The following is a 26,841-nucleotide window of genomic DNA, read 5'->3' on the forward strand; positions in this document are numbered from 1 at the left end:
GTCTGGTTTTGGTATCAGGGTGATGGTGGGCTCATAGAATGCTCTTGAGAGTGTTCCTTCCTCTGCAATTTTTTGGAAGAGTTTGAGAAGGATAGGTGTTAACTCTTCTCTAAATGTTTGAGAGAATTCACCTGTGAAGTCATCTGGTCTTGGACTTTTGTTTGTTGGAAGTTTTAAAATCACAGTTTCAATTTCATTACCTGTGATTGGTCTGTTCATGTCTTCTATTTATTCCTGTTTCAGTCCTAGAAGTTTGTACCTTTCTAAGAATTTGTCTATTTCTTTGAGGTTGTCCATTTTACTGGCATATAGTTGGTTGCAGTAGTCTCTTATGATCCTTCATATTTCTGTAGTGTCAGATGTAACTTCTTTTTCATTTCTAATTTTATTGATTTGAATCCTCTCCCTTTTTTTCTTAATGAGTCTGGCTGAAGTTTTATCAATTTTGTTAATCTCCTCAAAGAACCAGCTTTTAGTTTCATTGATCTTTGCTATTGTTTCCTTCATCTCTATTTCATTTATTTCTGCTCTGATCTTTATGATATCTTTCTTTCTACTAACTTTAGGTTTTGATTGTTCTTCTTTCTCCAGTTGCTTTAGGTGTAAGGTTAGGTTGCTTACTTGAGATTTTTCTTGTTTCCTGAGTTCCCTCTTAGAACTACTTTTGCTGCATCTCATAAGTTTTGGATTGTTGTGTTTTTGTTGTCATTTGTTTCTAGGTATTTTTTGATTTCTTCAGTGATCCATTGGTTGTTTAGTAACGTATTATTTAGTCTCCATGTGTTTGTGATTTTTACGTTTTTTCCCCCTGTAATTGATTTCTAATCTCATAGCGTTGTGGTCAGAAAAGATGCTTGATATGATTCCAATTTTCTTAAATTTACTGAGAATTGATTTGTGGCCCAAGATGTGATCTATCCTGGGGAATGTACCAGGTGCACTTGAGGAGAAAGCATATTCCACTGCTTTTAGATATCAGTTAAGTCTATCTGGTCTAATGTGCCATTTGAGGCTTGTGATTCCTTATTAATTTTCTATCTGGATGTTCTGTCCATTGGTGTAAGTGGGCTGTTAAAGTCCCCCACTCTTATTGTGTTACTGTGGATTTCCCCTTTTATGGCTATTAGCATTTGCCTTATATACTCAGGTGCTCCTATGTTGGGGGCATATATATATATATATATATTTTTTTTTTTTTTTTTAATAGATCTTTATTGGAGTATAATTGCTTCACAATGCTGTGTTAGTTTCTGTTGTGCACCAATGTGAATCAGACATATGCATACATATGTCCCCATATCCCCTCCTTCTTGAGCCTCCCTCCCATCCTCCCTATCCCACCCCTCTAGGTCATTGCAAAGCACCAAGCTGATCTCCCTGTGCTATGCTCCTGCTTCCAATTAGCTAACTATTTTACATTCAGTAGTGTATATATGTCGATGTTACTCTCACTTCATCCCAGCTTCCCCCTCCTACCCCATGTCCTCAAGTCCATTCTCTAGGTTGACATCTTTATTCCTGCCCTGCAACTAGGTTCATCAGTACCATTTTTTTTTAAGATTCCATATATATGCATTACAATATGGTATTTGTTTTTCTCTTTCTGACTTACTTCACTCTGTATGACAGACTCTAACTCCATCCACCTCACTACAAATACCTCCATTTCATTTCTTTTTATGGCTGAGTAATATTCCATTGTATATATGTGCCACATCTTCTTTATCCATTCATCCGATGATGGACACTTAGGTTGCTTCCATGTCCTGGCTATTGTAAATAGAGCTGCAATGAACATTTTGGTACATGACTCTTTTTGAATTATGGTTTTCTCAGGGTATATGCCCAGTAGTGGGATTGCTGGGTCGTATGGTAGTTCTATTTTTAGTATTTTAAGGAACCTCCATACTGTTCTCCATAGTGGCTGTATCAATTTACATTCCCACCAACAGTGCAAGAGGGTTCCCTTTTCTCCACACCCTCTCCAGCATTTATTGTTTCTAGATTTTTTGATGATGGCCATTCTGACTAGTGTGAGATGATATCTCATTGTAGTTTTGATTTGCATTTCTCTAATGATTAGTGATGTTGAGCATTCTTTCATGTGTCTGTTGGCACTCTGTATATCTTCTTTGGAGAAATGTCTATTTAGGTCTTCTGGCCATTTGTGGATTGGGTTGTTTGTTTTTTGTTATTGAGCTGCATGAGCTGCTTGTAAATCTTGGAGATTAATCCTTTGTCAGTTGCTTCATTTGCAAATATTTTCTCCCATTCTGAGGGTTGTCTTTTGGTCTTGTTTATGGTTTCCTTTGCTGTGCAAAAGCTTTTAAGTTTCATTAGGTACCATTTGTTTGTTTGTGTTCTTATTTGCATTTCTTTAGGAGCTGGGTCAAAAAGGATCTTGCTGTGATTTATGTCATAGAGTGTTCTGCCTATGTTTTCCTCTAAGAGTTTGATAGTGTCTGGCCTTACACTTAGGTCTTTAATCCATTTTGAGTTTATTTTTGTATATGGTGTCAGGGAGTGTTCTAATTTCATACTTTTACATGTAGCTGTCCAGTTTTCCCAGCACCACTTATTGAAGAGGCTGTCTTTTCTCCACTGTATATGCTTGCATCCTTTATCAAAGATAAGGTGACCATATGTGCGTGGGTTTATCTCTGGGCTTTCTATCCTGTTCCATTGATCTATGTTTCTGTTTTTGTGCCAGTACCAAACTGTCTTGATTACTGTAGCTTTGTAGTATAGTCTGAAGTCAGGGAGCCTGATTCCTCCAGCTCCATTTTTCATTCTCAAGATTGCTTTGGCTATTCGGGGTCTTTTGTGTTTCCATACAAATTGTGAAATTTTTTGTTATAGTTCTGTGAAAAATGCCAGTGGTAGTTTGATAGGGATTGCATTGAATCTGTAGATTGCTTTGGGTAGTAGAGTCATTTTCACAATGTTGATACTTCCAATCCAAGAACATGGTATATCTCTCCATCTATTTGTATCATCTTTAATTTCTTTCATCAGTGTCTTATAATTTTCTGCATACAGGTCTTTTGTGTCCTTAGGTAGGTTTATTCCTAGATATTTTATTCTTTTTGTTGCAGTGGTAAACGGGAGTGTTTTCTTAATTTTAATTTCAGATTTTTCATCATTAGTGTATATGAATGCAAGAGATTTCTGTGCATTAAGTTTGTATCCTGCTACTTTACCAAATTCATTGATTAGCTCTAGAGTTTTCTGGTAGCATCTTTAGGATTCTCTATGTATAGCATCATGTCATCTGCGAACAGTGAGAGCTTTACTTCTTCTTTTCTGATTTGGATTCCTTTTATTTCTTTTTCTTCTCTGATTGCTGTGGCTAACACTTCCAAAACTATGTTGAATAATAGTGGTGAGAGTGGGCAACCTTGTCTTGTTCCTGATCTTCGTGGAAATGGTTTCAGTTTTTCACCATTGAGGACAATGTTGGCTGTGGGTTTATCATATATGGCCTTTATTATGTTGAAGAAAGTTCCCTCTATGCCTACTTTCTGCAGGGCTTTTATCATAAACGGGTGTTGAATTTTGTCGAAAGCTTTCTCTGCATCTATTGAGATGATCATATGGTTTTTCTCTTTCAATTTGCTAATATGGTGTATCACATTGATTGATTTGCGTATACTGAAAAATCCTTGAATTCCTGGAATAAACCCCACTTGATCATGGTGTATGATCCTTTTAATGTGCTGTTGGCTTCTGTTTGCTAGTATTTTGTTGAGGATTTTTGCATCTATATTCATCAGTGATATTGGTCTGTAGTTTTCTTTCTTTGTGACATCTTTGTCTGGTTTTGGTATCAGGGTGATGTTGGCCTTGTGGAATGAGTTGGGGAGTGTTCCTCCCTCTGCAATATTTTGGAAGAGTTTGAGAAGGATAGGTGTTAGCTCTTCTCTAAATGTTTGATAGAATTCGCCTGTGAAGCCATCTGGTCCTGGGCTTTTGTTTGTTGGAAGATTTTTAATCACAGTTTCAATTTCAGTGCTTGTGATTGGTCTGTTCATATTTTCTATTTCTTCCTGGTTCAGTCTCGGCAGGTTGTGCATTTCTAAGAATCTGTCCATTTCTTCCAGGTTGTCCAATTTATTGGCATAGAGTTGCTTGTAGTAATCTCTCATGATCGTTTGTATTTCTGCAGTGTCAGTGGTTACTTCTCCTTTTTCATTTCTAATTCTACTCATTTGCGTCTTCTCCCTTTTTCTCTTGATGAGTCTGGCTAATGGTTTATCAATTTTGTTTATCTTCTCAAAGAACCAGCTTTTAGTTTTATTGATCTTTGCTATTGTCTCCTTCATTTCTTTTCCATTTATTTCTGATCTGATCTTTATGATTTCTTTCCTTCCAGTAGCTTTGTGGTTTTTTTGTTCTTCTTTCTCTAATTGCTTTAGGTGCAGGTTAGGTTGTTTATTCGAGATGTTTCCTGTTTCTTGAGGTAGGGTTGTATTGCTATAAACTTCCCTCTTAGAACTGCTTTTTCTGCATCCCATAGGTTTTGGGTCGTCGTGTCTCCATTGTCATTTGTTTCTAGGTATTTTTTGATTTCCCCTTTGATTTCTTCAGGGATCACTGCGTTATTAAGTAGTGTATTGTGTAGCCTCCATGTGTTTGTATTTTTTACAGATCTTTTCCTGTAATTGATATCTAGTCTCATAGCGTTGTGGTCGGAAAAGATACTTGACACGATTTCAATTTTCTTAAATTTACCACGGCTTGATTTGTGACCTAGGATACGATCTATCCTGGAGAATGTTCCATGAGCACTTGAGAAAAATGTGTATTCTGTTGTTTTTGGGTGGAATGTCCTATAAATATCAATTAAGTCCATCTTGTTTAATGTATCATGTAGAGCTTGTGTTTCCTTATTTATTTTCATTTTAGATGATCTGTCCATTGGTGAAAGTGGGGTGTTAAAGTCCCCTACTATGATTGTGTTACTGTCGATTTCCCGTTTTATGGCTGTTAGTGTTTGCCTTATGTATTGAGGTGCTCCTATGTTGGGTGCATAAATATTTACAATTGTTATACCTTCCTCTTGGATCGATCCCTTGATCATTATATAGTGTTCTTCTTTGTCTCTTGTAATAGTCTTTATTTTAAAGTCTATTTTGTCTGATATGAGAATTGCTACTCCAGCTTTCTTTTGATTTCCATTTGCATGGAATATCTTTTTCCATCCCCTCACTTTCAGTCTGTATGTGTCTCTAGGTCTGAAGTGGGTCTCTTGTAGACAGCATATATATGGGTCTTGGTTTTGTATCCATTCAGCCAGTCTGTGTCTTTTGGTGGGAACATTTAATCCATTTACATTTAAGGTAATTATTGATATGTATGTTCCTATTCCCATTTTCTTAAATGTTTTGGGTTTGTTATTGTAGGTGTTTTCCTTCTCTTGTGTTTCTTGCCTAGAGAAGCTCCTTTAGCATTTGTTGTAAAGCTGGTTTGGTGGTGCTGAACTCTCTCAGCTTTTGCTTGTCTGTAAAGGTTTTAATTTCTCCATCAAATCTGAATGAGATCCTTGCTGGGTAGAGTAATCTTGGTTGTAGGTTTTTCTCCTTCATCACTTTAAGTATATCCTGCCACTCCCTTCTGGCTTGCAGGGTTTCTGCTGAAAGATCAGATGTTAACCTTATGGGGATTCCCTTGTGTGTTATTTGTTGTTTTTCCCTTGCTGCTTTTAATATGTTTTCTTTATATTTAATTTTTGATAGTTTGATTAATATGTGTCTTGGCGTGTTTCTCCTTGGATTTATCCTGTATGGGACTCTCTGTGCTTCCCGGACTTGATTAACTATTTCCTTTCCCATATTAGGGAAGTTTTCAACTATAATCTCTTCAAGTATTTTCTCAGTCCTTTTCTTTTTCTCTTCTTCTTCTGAGACCCCTATAATTCGAATGTTGGTGTGTTTAATGTTGTCCCAGAGGTCTCTGAGACTGTCCTCAGTTCTTTTCATTCTTTTTTCTTTATTCTGCTCTGCAGTAGTTATTTCCACTATTTTATCTTCCAGGTCACTTATCCGTTCTTCTGCCTCAGTTATTCTGCTATAGATCCCGTCTAGAGTATTTTTAATTTCATTTATTGTGTTTTTCATCGTTGCTTGGTTCCTCCTTAGTTCTTCTACGTCCTTGTTAAATGTTTCTTGCATTTTGTCTATTCTATTTCCAAGATTTTTGATCATATTTACTATCATTATTCTGAATTCTTTTTCAGGTAGACTGTCTATTTCCTCTTCATTTGTTAGGTCTGGTGTGTTTTGACCCTGCTCCTTCATCTGCTGTGTGTTTTTCTGTCTTCTCATTTTGCTTATCTTACTGTGTTTGGGGTCTCCTTTTCACAGGCTGCAGGTTCGTAGTTCCCGTTTTTTTTCGTATCTGTCCCCGGTGGCTAAGGTTGGTTCAGTGGGTTGTGTAGGCTTCCTGGTGGAGGGAACTAGTGCCTGTGTTCTGGTGGATGAGGCTGGACCTTGTCTTTCTGATGGGCACGTCCACGTCTGGTGGTGTGTTTTGGGGTGTCTGTGGCCTTATTGATTTTAGGCAGCCTCTCTGCTAATGGATGGGGCTGTGTTCCTGTCTTCCTAGTTGTTTGGCATAGGGTGTCCAGCACTGTAGGTTGCTCGTAGTTGAGTGAAGCTGGGTCTTGATGTTGAGATGGAGATCTCTGAGAGATTTTCGCCATTTGGTATTACGTGGAACTGGGAGGTCTCTTGTGGACCAGTGTCCTGAAGTTGGCTCTCCCACCTCAGAGGCACAGCCCTGATGCTTGGCTGGAGCACCAAGAGCCCTTCATCCACACGGCTCAGAATAAAAGGGAGAAAAAATAGAAAGAAAGAAAGAGGACAAAATAAAATAAAATTAAGCTATTATAATAAAAAATACGAAAAAATTATTAAGAAAAAATTTTTTTTTAATTTTTTAAAATAAATTTGTTAATTTTTATAATAAAAAATGAGAGAAAATTATTAAGAAAAAAATTTATTAAGAAAAAATCTTTAATTTTTTAAAATAAAAAATATGAGGAAACTTATTAAGAAAAAATTTTTTTAATTTAAAAAAAAAATATGTCTGCTCAGAGTGAACTGTTTTTTTTTTTTTTTAAACTTTGGGTTTATTTACTTATTTATGGCTGTGTTGGGTCTTCGTTTCTGTGCGAGGGCTTTCTCTAGTTGCGGCAAGTGGGGGCCACTCTTCATCGCATTGCACGGGCCTCTCATCGCGGCCTCTCTTGTTGCGGGGCACAGGCTCCAGATGCGCAGGCTCACTAATTGTGGCTCACAGGCCAAGCCACTCCGCGGCATGTGGGATATTCCCAGACCAGGGCTTGAACCCGCGTCCCCAGCATTGGCAGGCAGATTCTCAACCACTGCGCCACCAGGGAAGCCCCAGGAAAAAAATTGTTTTAATTTTTAAAAATAGAAAATAAGGAACAAATTATTAAGAAAACATTTATTAAGAAAAAAATTGTTTTAAGTAAAGAAAAAAAAGGACGGACCAAACCCTAGGACAAATGGTGAAAGCAAAGCTATGCAGACAAAATCTCACCCAGAAGCATACACCTATACCCTTACAACAAAAGGAAAAGGGGCAAAATTAATATATCCTGCTCCCAAAGTCCACCTCCTGAATTTGGGATGATTCGTTGTCAACTCAGGTATTCAACAGATGCAGGTACATCAAGTTGTTTGTGGAGCTTTAATCCGCTGATTCTGAGGCTGCTGGGAGAAACTTCCCTTTCTCTTCTTTGTTCGTACAGCTCCTGGGGCTCAGCTTTGGATTTGGACCCGCCTCTGCGTGTAGGTCGCCTGAGGGCGTCTGTTGTTTGTTCAGGCAGGACGGGGTTAAAGGAGCAGCTGCTTCGGGGGCTCTGGCTCACTCAGTCAGGGGGGAGGGAAGGGCACGGATGCGGGACGAGCCTGCAGCGGCAGAGGCTGGCGTGGCATTGCAGCAGCCTGAGGCGTGCCATGCGTTCTCCCGGGGAAGTTGTCCCTGAATCACAGGACCCTGGCCGTGGCGGGCTGCACAGGCTCCCGGGAGGGGCGATGTGGAGAGTGACCTGTGCTCGCACACAGACTTCTTCGTGGCGGCAGCAGCAGCCTTAACGTCTCATGCCTGTCTCTGGGGTCCGTGCTGATAGCCGCAGCTCCCGCCCGTCTCCGTAACTCGTTTAGGCGGTGCTCTGAATCCCCTCTCCTTGCGTGCTGTGAAACAAAGAGGCAAGAAAAAGTCTCTTGCCTCTTTGGCAGCTCCAGACTTTTTCCCGGACTCCCTCCCGGCCAGCTGTGGTGCGCTAACCCCTTCAGGCTGTGTTCACGCAGCCAACCCCAGTCCTCTCCCTGCAATCCGACTGAAACCCAAGCCTCAGCTCCCAGCCCCCGCCCGCCCCGGTGGGTGAGCAGACAAGCCTCTCGGGCTGGTGAGTGCTGCTTGGCGCCGAGCCTCTGTGTGGGAATCTCTCCGCTTTGCCCTCTGCACCCCTGTGGGTGTGCTGTCCTCCGTGGCTCCGAAGCTTCCCCCCTCTGCCACCTGCAGTCTCCACCCGCGAAGGGGCTTCCTAGTGTGTGGAAACCTTTCCTCCTTCACAGCTCCCTCCCACTGGTGCAGGTCCCGTCCCTATTCTTTTGTCTCTGTTATTTCTTTTTTCTTTTGCCCTACCCAAGTACGTGGGGAGTTTCTTGCCTTTTGGGAGGTCTGACGTCTTCTGCCAGTGTTCAGTGGGTGTTCTGTAGGAGCAGTTCCACGTGTAGATGTATTTCTAATGTATCTGTGGGAAGGGAGGTGATCTCTGCATCTTACTCTTCCACCATCTTGCCCAGCCCCCTTCAGCCCATTTTTTAATTGGATTGTTTGTTTTTTTGATATTGAGCTCCATGAGCTGTTTGTATATTTTGGGGATGAATCCTTTGTCCATTGTTTCATTTGCAAATATTTTCTCCCATTCTGAGGGTAGTCTTTTTGCCTTGTTTATGGTTTCCTTTGGTGTGCAAAAGCTTTTAAGTTTCATTAGGCTCCATTTGTTTATTTTTGTTTTTTATTTCCATTACTCTAGAAGGTGGGTCAAAAAAGATCTTGCTATGGTTTATGTCAAAGAGTATTTTCTTATGTTTTCCTCTAAGAGTTTTATAGTGTCTGGTCTTATATTTAGGTCTTTAGTCCATTTTATGTTTATTTTTGTGTATGGTGTTCAGTAGTGTTCTAATTTCATTCTTTTACATGTAGCTGTCCAGTTTTCCCAGCACCACTTATTGAAGAGGCTGTCCTTTCTCCATTATATTCTTGCCTCCCTTGTCATAAATTAGGTGATCATATGTGTGTGGGTTTATCTCTGGGCATTCTATCCTGTACCATTGATCTATGTTTCTGTTTTTGTGCCAGTACCATACTGTCTTGATTACTGTAGCTTTGTGGTATAGTTTGAAGTCAGGGAGCCTGATTCCTCCACTCTGTTTTTCTTTCTCAAGATTGCTTTGGCTATTCAGGGTCTTTTGTGTTTCCATATGAATTGTAAAATTTTTTGTTCTAATTCTGTGAAGAATGTCTTTTGTAGTTTGATAGCGATTGCATTGAATCTGTAGATTGCATTGGGTAGTATAGTCATTTTGACAATATTGATTCTTCCAGTCCAAGAACATGGTATATTTCTCCATCTGTTTATGTCATCTTTGATTTTTTTCATCAGTGTTTTATAGTTTTCTGAATAAAAGTCTTTCACCTCCTTAGGCAGGTTTATTCCTAGGTATTTTATTTTTTCTGTTGTGATGGTAAATGTGATTTACCATTTAATTTTTCCTTAATTTCTGTTTCTGATTTTTCATTGTTGATGTGTAAGAATGCCAGAGATTTCTGTGCATTAAGTTTGTATCCAGCAACCTTGCCAAATTCATTAATTAGTTCTAATAGTTTTCTGGTGGCATCTTTAGGATTTTCTATGTATAGTGTTATGTCATCTGCAAACAGTGACAGTTTTACTTCCTCTTTGCCAATTTGTATTCTTCTATTTCTTTTTTTTCTCTGATTGCCATGGCTAGGACTTCCAAAACTATGTTGAATGAGAGTGGAGAGAGTGTACATCCTTGTCTTGTTCCTGATCTTAGAGGAAATGCTTTCAGGTTTTCACTATTGAGTGTGATGCTTGCTGTGGGTTTGTCATATATGGCCTTTATTATGTTGAGGTAGGTTCCCTCTATGCCCATATTCTGGAGAGTTCTTTTATCATAAATCAGTGTTCAATTTTGTCCGAAGCTCTTTCTGAATCTATTGCGATGACCATATGGTTTTTATTCCTTAATTTGTTAATGTGGTGTAACACATTGATTGATTTGCATATATTGAAGAATCCTTGCACAACTGGGATAAATCCCACTTGATGGTGGATGATCCCTTTCATGTGTTGTTGGATTCTGTTTGCTACTTTTTTGTTCAGGATTTTTGCATCAATGTTCATCAATGATATTGGTCTACAATTTTCATTTTTTTGTGATATCTTTTTCTGGAAGGGTATCAGGATGATGGTGGCTTCGTGGAATGAATTTGGGAGTGTTCCTCCCTCTGAAATTTTTTGGAACAGTTTGAGAAAGATCAGTGTTAGTTCTTCTCTAAATGTTTGATAGAATTTGCCTGTGTAGCCACCTGGTCCTGGACTTTGATATTTAAGAAGATTTTAAATTACAGTTTCAATTTCATTACTTGTGATAGGTCTGTTGATATTTTCTAATTCTTCCTGGTTCAGTCTTGGAAAATTGTACCTTTCCAAGAATTTGTCCATTTCTTCGTGGTTGTTCATTTTTTTTGGCATATAGTTGTTTGTAGTAGTCTCTTATGATCCTTTGTATTTCTGTAGTGTCAGTTGTGATTTCTCCTTTTTCATTTCTAATTTTATTGATTTGTGTCCTCTCCCTTTTTTTCTTGATGAGTCTGACTAAGGGTTTACCAATTTTGTTTATCTTCTCAAAGAACCAGCTATTAGTTTTATTGATCTTTGCTGCTGTTTTCTTTGTTTCTATTTCCTTTTTTTCTCCTCTGACCTTTATGATTTCTTTCCCTCTACCGACTTTGGGTTTTCTTTGTTCTTCTTTCTCCAGTTGTTTTAAGTGTAGGGTTAGATTTTTTATTTGAGCTTTTTCTTGTTTCTTGAGGTGAGATTGAATTGCTATAAACTTTCCTCTTAGAACTGCTTTTGCTGCATCCCATAGGTTTTGGGTCATCACGTTTTCATTGTCATTTTTTTTCTATGTATTTTTAAATTTCTTCTTTGGTTTCTTCAGTGATCTCTTGATTATTTAGTAGCGCACTGTTTAGTCTACATGTATTTGTGTTTTTTACAGTTTTTTTCCTGCAATTAATTTCCAATCCTATAGTGTTGTGGTCAGAAAAGATGCTTGATATGATTTCAATTTTCTTAAATTTTTTGAGGCTTGATTTGTGACACAAGATGTGATGTATCCTGAAGAATGTTTCATGTACACTTGAGAGAAAGTGTATTCTGCCACTATAGGGTGGAATGTTCTATAAACATCAATTGAATCTCTCTGGTATACTGTGTCATTTAAAGCTTGTGTTTCCTTCTTTATTTTATGTTTGGATGATCTGTCCATTGGTGTAAGTGGTGTGTTAAAGTTCCCTACTATTATCGTGTTACTGTCAATTTCTCCTTTGATGGTTGTTAGCATTTGCCTTATGTATTGAGGTGCTCTTATGTTGGGTGCATAAATATTTATATTTGTTTTATCTTCTTCTTGGATTGATCCTTTGATAATTATGTAGTGTCCTTCTTTGTCTCTTGTAATAGTCTTTATTTTAAAGTTTATTTTATTGGATATGAGTACTGCCACTCAAGCTTTCTTTTGATTTCCATTTGCATGGAATATCTTTTCCCATCCCTTCCCCTCATTCTGTATGTTTCCCTAGGTTGAAGTGGGTCTCATGTAGACAGCATATTTATGGGTCTTATTTTTTTACCCATTCAGCTAGTCTGTGTCTTTTGGTTGCAGCATTTAATCCATTTAAATTCCAGGTTATATGAATATATGTATGTTCTTATTGCCATTTTCTTAATTGTTTGGGGATTGATTTTGTGGGTCTTTTACTTCTCTTGTGTTTCCCACTTAGAGAATTTCCTTTAGCTTTTGTTGTAAAGCTGTTTTGGTGTTGCTGAATTCTCTTAGCTTTTGCTTTTCTGAAAAGCTTTTGATTTCTCTGTCGAATCTGAATGAGATCCTTGTTAGGTAGAGTTATCTTGGTTGTCGTTTTTTCTCTTTCAGCACCTTAAATATATCCTGCCACTCCTTTCTGGCCTCCAGAGTTTCTGCTGAAAAATCAGCTGATAACCCTTGGGGATTCCTTTATATGTTATTTTTTTCCCTTGTTGCTTTTAATATTTTTTCTTTGAATTTAATTTTTGTTAGTTTTATCAAAGTATGTCTTGGTGTGTTTCTCTCTAGAGTATATGGGACTCTCTGTTCTTCCTTGACTTTGGTGACTATTTCCTTTCCCATGTTAGGGAAGTTTTCAACTCTAATCTCTTCAAATATTTTCTCAGACTCTTTCTTTTTCACTTATTCTTCTGGGACCCCTATGATTCGAATGTTGGTGCATTAATGTTGTACCAGAGGTCTCTGAGTTTGTCTTCAATCTTTTAAGTCTTTTTTCTTTATTCTGCTCCTTGGCAGTTATTTCCACCCTTTTGTCTTCCAGCTCACTTATTCTTTCTGCCTCAGTTATTGTTACTGATTCCTTCTAGTGTATTTTTCATTTCAGTTATTGTGTTGTTCACCTCTGTTTGTTTGTTCTTTAGTTATTCTAGATCTTTGTTAAACATTTCTTGTATTTTCTCAATCCATGACTCCATTCTATTTCTGAGATTCTGGATCATCTTTACTATCATTACTCTGAATTCCTTTTCAGGTAGGTTGCCTATTTCCTCTTCATTTATTTGGTCTTGTAGGTTTTTACCTTGCTCCTTCATCTGTGAGATACTTTTTTGCCATCTCTCTCTCTTTTTTTTTTTTATGAGTGGGATTGTGTTCCTGTCTTACTGGTTGTTTGGCCTGAGTCTTCCAACACTGGAGTTTGTAGGCTGTTGTGTAGAGCTGAGTCTTGGTGTTGAGATGAGGACGCTTGTGAGACCTCACCTCACTCCAATGAATATTCCCTGGGGTCTAAGTTTCTCTTGTAGTCCAGTGGTTCCAACATGGAGCTCCCACTCAGGATCTTCGGCCTGACTCCTGGCTTGTGAACCAAGATCCCACAAGATGCATGGGGTGGCAAAAAAAAAAAAAAAAAAGAGAGAGAACAATAACAAAGTAAAAAATAAAATTAGACTAGGAAACTAACAGACATGTTAGAAAGAATATAAAAATAAAAATATATGATGAATCAACAAGCAGAAGGTACAACAGTACTGCACTACTAAAAAAGAGGAGGAGGGAAAAGAAAAAAAAGAAAAAAAAAAAGGAAAAAAAAAGGGGGAAAAAGCCATGGCTGTGTAGTGTTGGACTTAAGCAAGGATGAGGTTTGGGTAGTGGGTGGGGCCTATGCTTAGGACCCACAGGGCTGGAAAAGGCCCTGGGGGCTCTGGGGGGATGGGGTTTAAGCTCAAGGAACAGAAGGCCCCTAGGCGTGCCCCCCACCTCTGGTCTCAGAGGGTAGGGGACCTCACTTGTGAGCCCAGCAGTCTACCTGGTCTCGATTGGGTGTGGCAAATGCCCTCTTCTCCTCTCCTGCTCCTCCTGTTCTTCCCGTCCTGGAGGGTCCCTCCCACGTGCCTCTCCTGTTCTCCCCTCGGCCTCCTTCCTATGCCCCCAGGACCAATGCAGCTGAGGGGAAGAGGGGACTTGGAGGGCAGGGGACAGGACTGGGAGCTCACCAGGCTCCCCGGGCCTGAGTGGGAAGGGCAAATATCCTCCACTTTTCTTCTGCTCCTTCTGGTTGGCCCCTCCTGCTTGCATCTCCTGATCTCTCCGGCCTCCCTCCTATGCTCTTAGGACCCCCCACGCAGCCTGGAGGGGGCTTTGGGGGGGTACTGGCCTGGGAGTTCCGCAGGCTCCCTGGGCTGAGTAGGCCAGGCAATCGCCCTCTGCTCTTCTTCTTCTCCTCTCAGAGGGGCCCTCCTGCCTACCTCTCCTGATCTCCCTGGCCTCAGGGGCGCTGATCCTGTCTGGCCTCCAATTCTCCTTCCCCCCTCTGTCCCACACGTCCTACTGGTTCACTTGGGGGTTCCTCCCATCTCCTTGGGCATCAGGGTTCTCCACCAGCGGCCGGCAGGCACTCTAGTTGAAGGGCAGATGCTAACTCGGTGTCTTCCCACACTGCCATCTTGCATATATATTTATAATTGTTATATCTTCTTCTTGGATTGATCCCTTGTTCATTATGTAGTGTCTTTCCTTATCTCTTGTAACAGTCTTTATTTTAAAGTCTATTTTTTCTGATATGAATATTGCTACTCCAGCTTTCTTTTGATTTCCATTTGTATGGAATATATTTTTCAATCCCCTCACTTTCAGCCTGTATGTGTCCTGAGGTCTGAAGTGGGTCTCATGTAGACAGCATATGTATGGGTCTTGTTTTTGTATCCATTCAGCCAGTCTGTGTCTTTTGGTTGGAGCATTTAATCCATTTACATTTAAGGTAATCACCGATATGTATACTCCTATTGCCATTTTCTTAATTGTATTGGGTTTGTTTTTATAGGTCTTTTTTCTTCCCTTCCTCTTTTATTCTCTTCTCTTGTGGTTTGATGACCATCTTTTTTTTTTTTTTTAAACTTTGGGTTTTATTTTATTTATTTATTTATGGCTGTGTTGGGTCTTCATTTCTGTGCCAGGGCTTTCTCTAGTTGCGGCAAGTGGGGGCCACTTTTCATCGCAGTGCGTGGGCCTCTCATTATCGCGGCCTCTCTTGTTGCAGAGCACAGGCTCCAGATGCGCAGGCTCAGCAATTGTGGCTCACGGGTCTAGTTGCTCCGTGGCATGTGGGATCTTCCCAGACCAGGGCTCGAACCCATGTCCCCTGCACCGGCAGGCAGATTCACAACCACTGCGTCACCAGGGAAGCCCTGATGACCATCTTTAGTGTTGTGTTTGGGTTGCTTTTTCTTTTTGTGTGTGCGTATCTATTATAGTTTTTGGGTTTGCTGTTCCCATGAGGTTTTGGTTTAGCAGTGTATATATGTACGAGGTTGTTTTAAGTTGCCGGTCTCTTTCTTGTGTAGAGAAGTTCCTTTAGCATTTGTTGTAAAGCTGGTTTTCTGGTGCTGAATTCTTTTAGATTTTGTTTATCTGTAAAGCTTTTGATAACTCCTTCAAATCTGAATGAGAGCCTTGCTGGGTAGAATATTCTTAGTTGTAGGTTTTTCCCTTTCATCACTTGAAATATATTGTTCCACTCCCTTCTGGCCTGCAGAGTTTCTGCTGTAAAATCAGCTGATAACCTTATGGGGATTCCCTTGTATGTTATTTGTTGCTTTTCCCTTGTTGCTTTTAATGTTCTTTCTTTGTCTTTAATTTTTGTCAGTTTGATTAATATGTGTCTCAACGTGTTCCTCCTTGGGTTCATCCTGTATGGGATTCTCTGTGCTTCCTGGAATTGAGTGTTTCCTTTCTCACATTAGGGAAATTTTTGGCTGTAATATCTTCAAATATTTTCTCAGGCCTTTTGTCTTTCTCTTCTCCTTCTGGGACCCCTATAATGCGAATGTTGGTGCATTTAATATTGTCCCAGTGGTCTCTGAGACTGTCCTCATTTCTTTTTATTCTTTTTTCTCTATTCTGTTCTATGGTAGTGATTTTTACCACTCTGTTTTCCGTCTTACTTATTCGTTCTTATGCCTCAGTTATTCTGCTATTTATTCCTTGTAGTGTATTTTTCATTTCAATTATTGTATTGTTCATCTCTGTTTGTTCTTTCAATCTTCTAGCTCCTTGTTAAACATTTTTTTTTATCTTCTCAATCTGTGCCTCCACTCTTTTTCTGAGATTTTGAATCATCTTTACTATTATTACTCTAAATTTTTTTCAGGTAGATTGCCTATCTATCTCCTCTTCATTTACTTGTTTTTGTGGGTTTTTGTCTTGTTCTTTCGTTTGCAACACATTTCTTTGTCTCCTCATTTTGTCTAACTTTCTGTGTTTGTGGTCTCCTTTTCACAGGCTGCAGGATCATAGTTCCTCTTGTCTCTGGTTTCTGCGCCCTGGTGCGTGAGGTTGGTCCAGGGGCTTGTGTAGGTTTCCTGATGGGAGGGACTGGTGCCTGCCCTCTCATGGGTGGAGCTGGGTCTTATCCTTCTGATAGGCAGGGCCATATCAAGGGGTGTGTTTTGAGGTGGCTGTGAACTCAGTATAACTTTAGGCAGCCTGTCTCCTGATGGGTTGGGCTGGGTTCCTATCTTGGTGGTTGTTTGGCCTGAGGCTTTCCAGCTCTGGAGCCTGTGGGTTGTTGGGGGGGGTTGGGTCTCAGTGCTGAAATGTGGACCTCTGGGAGATCCCACTCTGATCAATATTCCCTGGGGCTTCCGCTACCAGTGTCCTTGCCCTCACAGTGGGCTATAGTTGACCTTTGCCTCCCCAGGAGACCCTCTAAGACGCTTAGGTAAGAGTAGCCCAGGTTGTTATGGAGGTACTGCTTTGTGCTTGGTCCCAGTGCATGTGAGACCTTGTATGCACCCTCCAAGAGTGGAGTCTCTGTTCCCCCAAGCCCTGTGGAACTCCTACACTCAAGCTTTGCTGGCCTTCAAGGCTAAATGCTCTGGGGGTGCTTCTGCCTATTGCCAGACCCCCAGACTGTCTTGGAGGCCTATTTTATGTGGGAACATCCTTGTGTAGCTGCTGTGGGTTTAATATTTTTTGGTGCAACTGTTGTTTTTAGTATAGATGTCTGCTACCTCTTTCCTCAGTGTATGCTAACCATTATTCCCTTGATAGGAGGTGTGACTGATGTTGTGGTGACCAGAGCCTGCACTGGATATTGTGCAGGGCCTCCCCTTTGCTCTGTGGTTGTTACTGCCCTGTCAGAGGTGGGGTCTTCTCCCTAGTTGTTGGAGTAGAGGCCCCCAGCTCTGTTTCTTAGCTGTGTTTCTGATCTGAATTGAGAGGTAGGTTGGATTAGAGCACTCCCACTGGGAAGGAAGTCACTGGGTTTTCCTTCTCGGGAGGTGTTTACCTGTGGGTGTGCTCTGTTGTGTCACCTTCCACCCATTGTGTGAGCTCTCAGATTATACTGTTGTTGGCACTGCTCTTGGCCCCTTCTTAACTGTAGGTATTCCGGCAATTGGCCCTGGTGTCTCTCAGACATTGTTTTCACCAGGCCGGCCACCAGTGTAGATCCACTGAAGTCAAGTCCCAGCACTGCAGTGATCATGGATCTGGACCAGTTGTGGGTGATATGGGGGCAGGTCTGACTCTAGCCTGGCTCAACGCCTTCGTGTATGTGCCCACAAAGTCTACAGCTGCTAAAGCTAAGCCCGTCTTGGTTGCAGGAGCATTCATTGTCCATTCAGATGTTCTGTTGGTGCTGAGTTTACAAGGCCGTTGCGGGGGTGTCCATTCGTGGTTTGCACAGCTGCGAGGAGAGATTTCAGCTTTTCTTCCTTAGTTGCATGTCCCCTGGAGCTCGGCTGTGGTTTCAGCTCCACTTCTATGTGTGGGCCACCCACAAGAGTCTGCTCCTGAGGCTGCCCTGGAGCACACGAGTCTACCCTGGCGATGAGGGGGTGTGAAGGCAGTGCGGTGGCCAGGGTCATGTGACCCCAGTGACAATGGGCGTGTGTGGGAGCCAGTGGTTGCAGGTGCAAGAGAGCCAGCCCCAGTGGGGACCCCTCCCAGTGCCCAGGGAGGCAGGGGCTGGCATGTGGGGAGAGAGGCTGCAATGGTAGCTCCTCCCCTTATGTGTCACTTAACAATTGTGCTTTGCTTCTATGGCAGTTTGAATTTCCTCCACAAGCATTCCCAGTTGCATGTTTCCTCAATCTCGTTCCCTCAGCCTGTCTCCTCACAGCCAACAGCAGTCCTCTCCCTGGGTTTGCTCTCTGAACCTCACATTCCAGCACCCAGACCCCGTCCACACTAAGGACACATGTCTCAGGCTGGGGCATTCAGGGCTGTGGCATGGACCATCTGTGTAGGTCTCACTCTGTCCTGCCTGCCACAGACCATTTGCTTCACTCTCTTGCAATAGCCCCCAAAGCTCCCCTTTTGTCCCAACTGATCTCCCTGCTGGGGAGGGGACTTTCCCAGATGTGGGAACCTCTCCTCTCCTTCAAGTCCCCCCCAGGTGTGTTGTTCCTGTCCCGCTTCTTCTCCTCTTCTTTTTCCCTTCTGATTTCTTTCATCCTACCTGGTTATGTGGGGATATTTCTCATCCTTTTAGGTGTCCAAGGTCCTCTGCTAGTGTTCAATGGGTGCTCTGTGAGAGTGTTCCATTTGTAGATGTATTCTTGTTGCTTTGTTGGCAGAGATGAACTCCACATACCCTTACTCCTCTGCCATCTTGACTCCAGAGAATTGATCTGTTTATCATTGTGTAATAGCCCTTTTTAGCTTTGATAATCTTCCTTGTTCCAAAGCCTGCACTGTCTAAAATTAACAAAGTGACTTCAGCTTTCTTTTGATTAGTGATAGTATAGTATATCTTTCTCCATCCCTTACTTTTAATCTATCTGACTTTATATTTAAAGTGGGTTTATTGGAGATAAAAGCATAGTTAGGGTGTGCTTTTGTAATGATCTGACAATCTCTGTTTTTTAATTGGTATAATTAGACCATTCATATTTAATGTAATTATTGATATAGTTGGTTAATATCTATAATCTTTATAATTGCTTTTTATTAATTGTGCTTGTATCCCCCCCCCCCTTTTTCTGCCCTCTCTGGTTTTAATTGAGCATTTTGTATGATTCCATTTTATCTCCTCTTTCAGCATATCATTTATATGTCTTAAAAAATTTTTTTAGTAGTCACCCAAGAGTTTACAATATACAGCTGTAAATGATTTAAGTACATTTTCAAATAACACTATACTGCTTCACATGTATTGCAGTTGCCTTAAAATGGACTCTCCCCTGTTCCATTCTCATCCCTGTGACACTGCTGCCCTTTGCTGCATTTATCCTTATGCAGTAATCACCAAATACATTGTTATTAAAGCACTATTAGTGCTGTAAATAAACACTTATACTTTAAATCAATTAAGAATAAGAAAAATAAAATATTTTTAAAAATTTCATTTATTCCCTCTCTAATATTCTTCCTTCCTTTATGCAGTTATAAGTTTCTGAGTTATATAATTTTTCCTTTTCCTGAAGAATTTCTTTAAAAATTTTTTTTTTATTTTTTAACATCTTTATTGAAGTATAATTGTTCTACAATGGTGTGTTAGATTCTGCTTTATAACAAAGTGAATCAGCTATACATATACATATATCCCCATATCTCCTCTCTCGTGCATCTCCCTCCCACCTTCCCTATCTCACTCCTCTAGGTGGTCACAAAGCACTAAGGTGACCTACCTCTGCTATGCAGCTGCTTCCCACTAGCTATCTATTTTACATTTGGTAGTATATATAAGTCCATGGCACTCTCTCACTTCATCCCAGCTTACCCTTCCCACTCCCTGTGTCCTCAAGTCCATTCTCTACGTCTGCATCTTTATTCCTGTCCTGCCACTAGGTTCTTCAGAACTTTTTTTTTTTTTAGATTCATATATATGTGTTAGCATATGGTATTTATTTTTCTCTTTCTGACTTACTTCACTCAGTATGACAGTCTCTAGGTCCATCTACCTCACTACAAATAACTCAGTTTCGTTTCCTTTCATGGCTGAGTAATATTCCATTGTATATATGTGCCATCTCTTCTTTATCCATTCATCTGTCGATGGACATGTAGGTTGCTTCCATGTCCTGGTCATTGTAAATAAAGCTGCAATGAACATTGTGGTACATGATTCCTTTTGAATTATGGTTTTCTCAGGTTATATGCCCAGTAGTGGGATTGCTGGGTCGTATGGTAGTTCTATTTTTCGTTTTTTAAGGAACCTCCGTATTGTTCTCCATAGTGGCGGTATCAATTTACATTCCCACCAGGAGTGCAAGAGGGTTCCCTTTCCACCACACCCTCTCCAGCATTTATTGTTTGTAGACTTTTTTTTTTTAAACAACTTTATTGGAGCGTAATTGCTTTACAATGTTGTGTTAGTTTCTGTTTTAACAAACTGAATCAGGTACACATATACATATATCCCCATAGCTCTTCCCTCTTGTGTCTCTCACCCTCCCACCCTCCCTATCCCACCCCTCTAGGTGGTCACAAAACACTGACCTGATCTCCCTGGGCTATGTGGCTGCTTCCCACTAGCTATTGGTTTTGCATTTGGTAGTGTATATATATCCATGGAATGCTCTCACTTCGTCCCAGCTTACCCTTCCCCCTCCCCGTGTCCTCAAGTCCATTCTCTAGTAGGTCTGCATCTTTATTCCTGTCTTGCCCTTAGGTTCTTTATGAACTTTTTTTTATTTTTAGAATTCCATATATATGTGTTAGCGTAAGGTATGTGTTACCCTCTTTCTGACTTACTTCACTCTGTATGACAGACTCTAGGTCCGTCCACCTCACTACAAATAACTCAATTTTGTTTCCATTTATGGCTGAGTAATATTCCATTGTATATATGTGCCACATCTTTATCCATTCATCTGTCAATGGACACTTAGGCTGCTTCCATGTCCTGGCTATTGTACATACAGCTGCAATAAACAATGTGGTACATGACTCTTTTTGAATTATGGTTTTCTCAGGGTATATGCTCAGTAGTGGGATTGCTGGGTCGTATAGTAGTTCTATTTTTAGATTTTTAAGGAAACTCCATACTGTTCTCCATAGTGGCTGTAGCAATTTACATTCCCTCCAACAGTGCAAGGGGGTTCCCTTTTCTCCACACCTTCTCCAGAATTTATTGTTTGTAGATTTTTTGATAATGGCCATTCTTACTGGTGTGAAATGATATCTCATTGTAGTTTTGATTTGCATTTCTCTAATGATTAGTGATGTTGAGGATCCTTCCATGTGTTTGTTGGCAATCTGTATATCTTTGGAGAAATGTCTATTTAGGTCTTCTGGCCATTTGTGGATTGGGCTGTTTGTTTTTTTGATATTGAGCTGCATGAGCTGCTTGTAAATTTTGGTGATTAATCCTTTGTCAGTTGCATCATTTGCAAATATTTTCTCCCATTCTGAGGGTTGTCTTTTGGTCTTGTTTATGGTTTCCTTTGCTGTGCAAAAGCTTTTAAGTTTCATTAGGTCCCATTTGTTTATTTTTATTTTCACTTCCATTTCTCTAAGAGGTGGGTCAAAAAGGACCTTGCTGTGGTTTATGTCATAGAGTGTTATGCCTATGTTTTCCTCTAAGAATTTTACAGTGCCTGGCTTTACTTTTAGGTCTTTAATCCATTTTGAGTTTATTTTTGTGTATGGTGTTAGGGAGTGTTCTAATTTCATTCTTTTACATGTGGCTGTCCAGTTTTCACAGCACCACTTATTGAAGAGGCTTTCTTTTCTCCACTGTATATTCTTGCCTCCTTTAACAAAGATAAGGTGACCATATGTGCGTGGGTTTATCTCTGGGCTTTCTATCCTGTTCCATTGATGTATATTTCTGTGTCTGTGCCAGTACCATACTGTCTTGATTACTGTAGCTTTGTAGTATAGTCTGAAGTCTGGGAGCCTGATTCCTCCAGCTCCATTTTTCTTTCTCAAGACTACTTTGGCTATTCAGGGTCTTTTGTGTCTCCATACAGATTTTAAGATTTTTTGTTCTAGTTCTGTAAAAAATGCCATTGGTAATTTGATAGGGATTGCATTGAATCTGTAGATTGCTTTGGGTAGTATAGTCATTTTCACAATGTTGATTCTTCCAGCCCAAGACATGGTATATCTTTCCATCTGCTTGTGTCATCTTTAATTTCTTTCATCAGTGTCTTATAGTTTTCTGCATACAGGTCTTTTGTCCCCTTAGGTAGGTTTATTCCTAGTTATTTTATTCTTTTTGTTGCAGTGGTAAATGGGAGTGTTTCCTTAATTTCTCTTTCAGAGTTTTCATCATAACTCTATAGGAATGCAAGAGATTTCTGTGCATTAATATTGTATCCTGCTGCTTTACCAAATTCATTGATTAACTCTAGTAGTTTTCTGGTAGCATCTTTAGGATTCTCTATGTATAGTATCATGTCATCTGCAAACAGTGACACCTTTACTTCATCTTTTCCGATGTAGATTCCTTTTATTTCTTTTTCTTCTCTGATTGCTGTGGTTAAAACTTCCAAAACTATGTTGAATAATAGTGCTGAGAGGGGCAACCTTGTCTTGTTCCTGATCTCAGAGGAAATGGTTTCAGTTTTTCACCATTGAGGACGATGTTGGCTGTGGGTTTGTCATATATGGCCTTTATTATGTTGAGATAAGTTCCCTCTATGCCTAATTTCTGGAGGGTTTTTATCATAAATCAGTGTTGAATTTTGTCAAAAGCTTCCTCTGCATCTAGTGAGATGATCATATGGCTTTTCTCTTTCAATTTGTTAATATGGTGTATCACATTGATTGATTTGCGTATATTGAAGAACCCTTGCTTTCCTGGGATAAACCCCACTTGATCATGATGTATCATCCTTTTAATATGCTGTTGCATTCTGTTTGCTAGCATTTAGTCGAGGATTTTTGCATCTATGTTCATCAGTTATATTGGCCTGTAGTTTTCTTTCTTTGTGACATCTTTTGCTTTGGTATCAGGGTGATGGTGGCCTGATAGAATGCGTTTGAGGGTGTTCGTCCCTCTGCTATATTTTGGAGGAGTTTGAGAAGGATAGGTGTTAGCTCTTCTCTAAATGTTTCATAGAATTCGCCTGTGAAGCCATCTGGTCCTGGGCTTTTGTTTGTTGGAAGATTTTTAATCACAGTCTCAATTTCAGTTGCTTGTGATTGGTCTGTTTATATTTTCTATTTCTTCCTGGTTCAGTCTCGGAGGTTGTGCTTTTCTAAGAATTTGTCTGTTTCTTCCAGGTTTTCCATTTTATTGGCATAGAGTTGCTTGTAGTAATCTCTCATGATCCTTTGTATTTCTGCAGTATCACTTGTTACTTCTTCTTTTTCATTTCTAATTCAGTTGATTTGAGTCTTCTCCCTTTTTTTTCTTGATGAGTCTGGCTAATGGTTTATCAATTTTGTTTATCTTCTCAGAGAACCAGCTTTTAATTTTGTTCATCCTTGCTATCATTTCCTTCATTTCTTTTTCATTTATTTCTGATCTGATCTTTATGATTTCTTTCCTTTGCTAACTTCGGGGTTTTTTGTTCTTCTTTCTCTAATTGCTTTAGGTATAAAGTTAGGTTGTTTATTTGAGATGATTCTTGTTTCTTGAGGTAGGGTTGTATTGGTATAAACTTCCCTCTTAGAACTGCTTTTGCTGCATCCCATAGGTTTTGGATCACCGTGTTTTCATTATCATTTGTTTCTAGGTATTTATTGATTTCCTCAGTAATCCTTTGGGTATTACGTAGTGTATTGTTTAGCCTCCATGTGTTTGTATTTTTTACAGATTTTTTCCTGTAATTGATATCTAATCTCATAGCATTGTAGTAGTAAAAGATACTTGATATGATTTCAATTTTCTAAAATTAACAAGGCTTGATTTGTGACCCTAGATATGATCTATCCTGGAGAATGTTCCATGAGTACTTGAGAAGAAAGTGTATTCTCTTGTGTTTGGTTAGAATGTCCTATAAATATCAATTAAGTCCATCTTGTTTAATGTATCATGTAGAGCTTGTGTTTCATTATTTATTTTCATTTTGGATGATCTGTCCATTGGTGAAAGTGTGGTGTTAAAGTCCTCTAGTATGTTTGTGTTGCTGTCGATTTCCCCTTTTATGGCTGTTAGCATTTACCTTATGTATTGAGGTGCTCCTATGTTGAGTGCATAAATATTTACAATTCTTATATCTTCTTCTTGGATTGATCCCTTGATCATTATGTAGTGTCCTTCTTTGTCTCTTGTAATAGTCTTTATTTTACAGTCTATTTTGTCTGATATGAGAATTGCTACTCCAGCTTTCTTTTGATTTCCATTTGCATGGAATATCTTTTTCCATCCCCTCACTTTCAGTCTGTATGTGTCCCTAGGTCTGAAGTGGGTCTCTTGTACACAGCATATATATGGGTCTTGTTTTTGTATCCATTCACCCAGTCTATGTTTTGGTGGGAGCATTTAATCCATTTGTATTTAAGGTAAATATCAATATTTATGTTCCTATTCCCATTTTCTTAAATGTTTTGGGTTTGTTATTGTAGGTCTTTTCCTTCTCTTTTGTTTCATGCCTAGAGAAGTTCCTTTAGCATTTGTTGTAAAGCTGGTTTGCTGGTGCTGAACTCTCTTAGCTTTAGCTTGTCTGTAAAGGTTTTAATTTCTTCGTCGAATCTGAATGAGATCATTGCTGGGTAGAGTAATCTTGCTTATAGGTTTTTCCCTTTCATCACTTTAAATATGCCCTGCCACTCCCTTCTGGATTGCAGAGTTTCTGCTGAAAGATCAGCTGTTAACCCTATGCGGATTCCCTTGTATGTTTTTTGTTGTTTTTCCCTTTCTGCTTTTAACATTTTTTCTTTGTATTTATTTTTTGATAGTTTGATTAATATGTATCTTGCCATGTTTCTCCTTGGATTTATCCTGTATGGGACTCTCTGTGCTTCCTGGAGTTGACTGAGTATTTCCTTTCCCATATTAGGGAAGTTTTCATGTATAATCTCTTCAAATATTTTCTCAGTCCCTTTCTTTTCCTCTTCTTCTTCTGGGACCCCTATAATTTGAATGTTGGTGTGATTAATGTTGTCCCAGAAGTCTCTAATACTGTCCTCAATTCTTTTCATCTTTTTTTGTTATTCTGCTCTGCAGTAGTTATTTCAACTATTTTATATTCCAGGTCACTTATCTATTCTTCTGCCTCAGTTATTCTGCTATTGATTCCTTCTAGAGAATTTTTAATATCATTTATTGTATTGTTCATCATTGTTTGTTTGCTCGTTAGTTTTTCTATGTCCTTGTTAAACGTTTCTTGTATTTTCTCCATTCTATTTCCAAGATTTTGGATCATCTTTACTATCATTACTCTGAATTGTTTTTCCGGTAGACTGTGTATTTCCTCTTCGTTTGTTTGGTTTGGTGGGTTTTTACCTTGCTTCTTCATCTGCTGTGTGTTTCTCTGTCTTCTCATTTTGCCTAACTTATTGTGTTTGGGGTCTCCTTTTTGCAGGCTGCACGTTCGTAGTTCCTGTTGTTTTTGGTATCTGCCCCCAGTGGCTAAGGTTGGTTCAGTGCGTTGTGTAGGCTTCCTGGTGGAGGGGACTAGTGCCTGTGTTCTGATAGATGAGGCTGGATCTTTTCTTTCTGGTGGGCAGGTCTGCATCCAGTGGTGTGTTTTGGGTTGCCTGTGACCTTATTATGATTTTAGGCAGCATCTCTTCTAATGAGTGGCATTGTGTTCCTGTTTTGCTAGTTGTTTTGCATATGGTTCCCAGCACTGTAGCTTGCTTGTCGTTGAGTGGATCTGAGTCTTAGAGTTGAGATCAAGATGTCTGGGAGAGCTTTCGCCATTTGATATTACATGGAGCTGGGAGGTCTCTGGTGGACCAATGTCCTGAACTCGGCTCTCCCACCTCAGAGACACAGGCCTGACACCCGGCCAGAGCACCAAGACCCTGTCAGCCACAAAGCTGTTTCCTTAGATGACTAGTGTCAAATGGAGGCTCTGCAGCTAGAAAGAGAGTCCAGACCACACTTGCAGGGCTGCACTCCGAGGGTCCAATTGGTTTACTTTTAATATTGTATCTCAGGAAATAGGGAGGCAAACTGGAGAACAATTATACCACAGAAGACCATATACTGGAGTGAATGTTCTGAGCCCCATATCAGGCTGGGGGTCTGGCAATGGGAAGAGGAATTCCCAGAGAATCAGACTTTGAAGGCTAGTGGGATTTGATTGCTGGACTTTGACAGGACTGCTAGTGTTGGAGGGTCTCCTGCATAGGTTGGGGGCAGCTGTGGCTCACCATGGGGACAAGGACACTGGCAGCAGAAGTTCTGGGAAGTACTCCTTGGTGTGAGCCCTCCTGGAGTCTGCCGTTAGCCCCACCAAATAGGCTGCAGGCTCCAGTGCTCTCTTTTAACATTTCTTGCAGGGAAGTTCTGCTGACAATAAATTACTTATGTTTTTGTTTTTGTTTGTCTGAGAAAGTCTCTATTTTTCCTTACTTTGGAAGGAGAATTTCACTGGATATAGAATTTTCGATTGGTGATGCCCACCCCACCACCTGAAATTTAAAGATTTCACTCTTTTCTTGATTGTATGATTTCTGGTGAGAAGTCCATTGTAATTCTTATTCATATTTTTCTATAGGTTAGGTTTTATTTTTCCTCCTCTGTCTTCCTTCAAGATTTTCTCTTTGTCTTTTTTTTTTTTTTGGCAGCCTGAATATAATATAATATAAAATAAATTTTTGTTATTTATTCTATGTAGTGTTCTATGAGTTTCCTAGATCTGTGGTTTAATGTCTGTCATTAATTTTGGAAAGTTCTTGGCCATTATTACTTCAAATATTTTTCCTGCTTCATTCTTTTTATTCTCCTTTTTGTATTCCAATTATGTGAATGTTATACGTTTCAAAATAGTCCTTGGGTGTTTTGTTATTTTTAAAAAACTTTTTTCTCTTTGCATTTCAGTTTAAATTTCTATTGACCTATCTTCAAGTTCACTAATTCTTTCCTTCGTCTTGTTGAGTCTACTGA

This window comes from Balaenoptera physalus, assembly GCF_965194825.1.
Source record: "Balaenoptera physalus genome assembly, chromosome: 16".
NCBI classification, from domain to species: domain Eukaryota; kingdom Metazoa; phylum Chordata; class Mammalia; order Artiodactyla; family Balaenopteridae; genus Balaenoptera; species Balaenoptera physalus.